The sequence below is a fragment of the Rhinoraja longicauda genome, chromosome 44 (assembly GCF_053455715.1).
Source record: "Rhinoraja longicauda isolate Sanriku21f chromosome 44, sRhiLon1.1, whole genome shotgun sequence".
Taxonomy (NCBI): domain Eukaryota; kingdom Metazoa; phylum Chordata; class Chondrichthyes; order Rajiformes; family Arhynchobatidae; genus Rhinoraja; species Rhinoraja longicauda.
Window position 1 is genome coordinate 7807544 of NC_135996.1, and position 4542 is coordinate 7812085.

General features: G+C 51.3%; 1 protein-coding gene across 1 annotated transcript in view; it reads right to left on the reverse strand.

Moving 5' to 3' along the window:
• The window catches only part of LOC144612362 (semaphorin-4B-like), a 66144-nt gene that overhangs the window by 36487 nt on the left and 25115 nt on the right, over positions 1–4542 (reverse strand). The gene's annotated exons all lie outside the window — the stretch shown is intronic.

The window sequence follows — 4542 nt, forward strand, 5'->3', positions numbered from 1 at the left end:
CACACAGATACACAGTGCGTCCACACAGATACAGTGTCCACACAGATACACAGTGCGTCCACACAGATACACAGTGTCCATACAGATACACAGTGTGTCCACACAGATACACAGTGCGTCCACACAGATACAGTGTCCACACAGATACACAGTGCGTCCACACAGATACACAGTGTCCACACAGATACACAGTGTGTCCACACAGATACACAGTGCGTCCACACAGATACACAGTGTCCATACAGATACACAGTGTGTCCACACAGATACAGTGTCCACACAGATACAGTGTCCACACAGATACACAGTGCGTCCACACAGATACAGTGTCCACACAGATACACAGTGCGTCCACACAGATACACAGTGTCCATACAGATACACAGTGTCCACAGATACACAGTGTGTCCACACAGATACAGTGCGTCCACACAGATACACAGTGTCCACACAGATACCCAGTGGTTCCACACAGATACACAGTATGTCCACACAGATACACAGAGTGTCCACAGATACACAGTGTGTCCACACAGATACACAGTGGGTCCACACAGATACACAGTGGGTCCACAGATACACAGAGTGTCCACACAGATACACAGTGTCCACACAGATACACAGTGGGTCCACACAGATACACAGTGTGTCCACAGATACACAGTGTATCCACACAGATACACAGTGTCCATACAGACACAGTGTCCATACAGATACACAGTGTGCATCCACACATATACACAGTGTGCATCCACACATATACATAGTGTGTCCACACAGATACACAATGCATGTCCAGTGTGTCCACACAGACACAGTGTGCCCTCACAGATATAGACATGGGGTGTGTCTGCAGATGACACAGAAGACTTAAATGTATAGTTTAACATCGGATGTTACAGGATTTCAAAACTTAATAAACTCATCAATTTGTTCCTAATAAAGTATTTTACAGAAGCTTATTATGTGCTGTATTTTTTGGTCGCTCAAAACTAACCACAGCATGGGACAGGGCCATGGGGGATAGACACAGAGTGCTGGAGTAACCCAGCGGGTCAGGAAGCGTCTCTGAAAAACATGGATAGATGACGTTTCGGGTCGACCATTCACTAGAATTTAGAAGGATGAGAGGCGATCTTGAAGAAACATAGGAAATTATGAAAGGACTGGACAAGCTAGATGCATGAAAAATGCTGCCAATGTTGGGGGAGTCCAGAACCAGGGGCCACAGGACAAGAATAAAGGGGAGGTCATTTAAAACAGATGAGAAAAAAGCTTTTTCACCCATAAAGTTGTGAATTTGTGCAATTGTCTGCCACAGAAGGCAGTGGAGGCCAATTCATTGGATGAATTTAAACGAGAGTTAGATAGACCTCTTGCAGCCAGCGGAATCAAGGGATAATGGGAGATAATGGTAATGGGTTACCGACTGTGGATGATCTGCCATGATCACAATAATTGGCGGCGCTGGCTCGAAGGGCCAAATTGCCTCCTCTTGCACCTATTTTCTATGTTTTCTATGACCACCCCTTCCCCTACCTTCAGACTGAGGAAGGTTGCAGACACAAAACATCACCTATCCATGTTCTCCAGAGATGCTGCCTGACCCGCTGAGTTACTCCAGCACTCTGTGTCTATCTTATGGAATAATCCAACACAGGGCACAGAGATGGTTGATTGAACTGTACATTCACCTGCACTGGGTCTGTATACTCCATTCCCCACCTGTTCACTTGCCCCTCCCTCCACTTCCCCAGGACATCTGTTCCAGACACCCACCCACTTTGCTTCATGAATCTTCTTTCACCTCCCCCTCTCTCCACGTGAAGTGCTGCCCTCTAGTGCCTGTCATTTCCACTCTGATCATCCACCCTACGGATGCCTCTCATGACTGATGGAGCGGCGGTGCTGTAGCTCACTAATGTACGTCTGATTCTCCAGGGCAGTGGATGAGGGTGTTGGGCAGGCCAGCTCTGTCCCCAGATCCCTGGGGGTGGCTGAGGAACTGGGCCAGCGGTGGTAGAGTCGCTGCCTCACAGTGCCAGAGACCCGGGTTCCATCCTGACTATAGACGTTGTCAATAGACAATAGACAATAGACAATAGGTGCAGGAGTAGGCCATTCAGCCCTTCGAGCCAGCACCGCCATTCAATGCGATCATGGCTGATCACTCTCAATCAGTACCCCGTTCCTGCCTTCTCCCCATACCCCCTCACTCCGCTATCCTTAAGAGCTCTATCCAGCTCTCTCTTGAAAGCATCCAACGAACTGGCCTCCACTGCCTTCTGAGGCAGAGAATTCCACACCTTCACCACCCTCTGACTGAAAAAGTTCTTCCTCATCTCCGTTCTAAATGGCCTACCCCTTATTCTCAAACTGTGGCCCCTTGTTCTGGACTCCCCCAACATTGGGAACATGTTATCTGCCTCTAATGTGTCCAATCCCCTAATTATCTTATATGTTTCAATAAGATCCCCCCTCATCCTTCTAAATTCCAGTGTATACAAGCCCAATCGCTCCAGCCTTACAACATACGACAGTCCCGCCATTCCGGGAATTAACCTAGTGAACCTACGCTGCACGCCCTCCATAGCAAGAATATCCTTCCTCAATTGTCTGTATGGAGTTTGTACGTTCTCCCCGTGACCTGCGTGGGTTTTCTCCCGGTGCTCCGGTTTCCTCCCACACACCAAAGACGTACAGGATTGTAGGCTAATTGGCTTCTGTAACAATTGTAAATTGTCCCTACTGTGTGTAGGATAGTGCTCGTGTGTAGATATCGCTGGTTGGCGTGGACTTTGTGGGCCGAAGGGCCTGTTTCCGTGATTTATCTCTAAACTAAACTAGAGGTGTCCCCAAATCCCAAGGATGAGATATTACACATGTGGTAAGGGTCAGGCGTGTTGGGGCACAGAGTGATGTAGCGTGGAAACAGGCCCTTCAGCCACCTTGCCCATACCGACCAACATGCCCCATCTACACTAGTCCCACACCGACCAACATGCCCCATCTACACTAGTCCCACCTTGCCCACACCGACCAACATGTCCCATCTACACTAGTCCCACCTGACCACACCGACCAACATGCCCCATCTACACTAGTCCCACCTGCCCACACCGACCAACATGCCCCATCTACACTAGTCCCACCTGCCCACACCGACCAACATGCCCCATCTACACTAGTCCCACCTGCCCACGCCGACCAACATGCCCCATCTACACTAGTCCCACCTTGTCCATACCGACCAACATGCCCCATCTACACTAGTCCCACACCGACCAACATGCCCCATCTGCACTAGTCCCACCTGCCCACGCCGACCAACATGCCCCATCTACACTAGTCCCACCTGCCCACACCGACCAACATGCCCCATCTGCACTAGTCCCACCTGCCCACACCGACCAACATGCCCCATCTACACTAGTCCCACCTGCCCACACCGACCAACATGTCCCATCTATACTAGTCCCACCTGCCCACACCGGCCAACATGCCCCATCTACACTAGTCCCACACCGACCAACATGCCCCATCTGCACTAGTCCCACCTGCCCACACCGACCAACATGTCCCATCTATACTAGTCCCACCTGCCCGTATTTGGCCCATATCCCTCCAAACCTGTCCTATCCGTGTGCCTATCTCATTATTTCTTAAACGTTGTGAACGTCCCAGCCTCAACCACCTCCTCTGGCACCTTGTTCCATACACCCACCACCCTCTGTGTGAAAAAATGATCCCTCAGATTCCTATTAAAGCTTCCCCTCCTTCACCTATGTCCTCTGGTTCTTGATTCCCTTACTCTGGGCAAGAGACTCTGTGCATCTACCCAATCTATTCCTCTCATGATTTCATACACCTCTATAAGATCACCTCTCATCTTCCTGCACTCCAAGGAATCGTCTCAACCTACTCAACCTCTCCTTGTAGCTCACACCCTCTAGTCCTGGCAACAGCCTGCTAAATCCTGTAAGGGCTAGATGTGGCAGAGGTAGGGTGTTGGAGTAAGGGTTAGGTGTGACCCCATAGCCCTGCGGTTCGGTCAGGCATTGGGCCACATCTGCCCCGATCCGTGGCCGAGGGGTGCTGCGGTGAGATATGTGGATGCAGTCAGATGTTCGCCCTATCCCAGCGCCAGCGCCAGTCCCTCCCCGCTCACCCCCACCTCACCCTGCCTCTTGAAGCGACGGCCAGCGGCGCCTACACCCAGCCGGAGCCCGCCGCGAACAGACGCGTCGCCCGGGAGAGCGAGTGTGAGAGGAGAGAGAGAGAGAGAGGGGAGAGAGAGGAGAAAAATAGAAGAGAGCGCGTAGGAGGGGAGTGAGACAGATCGGGGGAGAAAGGAGAGCGAGAAAGAGAGGGGGAGAGATAGAAGAGGGAGCGAGAGAGAGAGAGAGAGAGAGAGCAAAACGACAGTGTGTTTGAGGGAGAGAGGGGGGAGACAGTGTGTACGTGTGTGTGAGGGGGAGACAGTGTGTACGTGTGTGTGAGGGGGAGCGGGGGGAGACAGTGTGTGCGTGTGTGTGAGGGAGG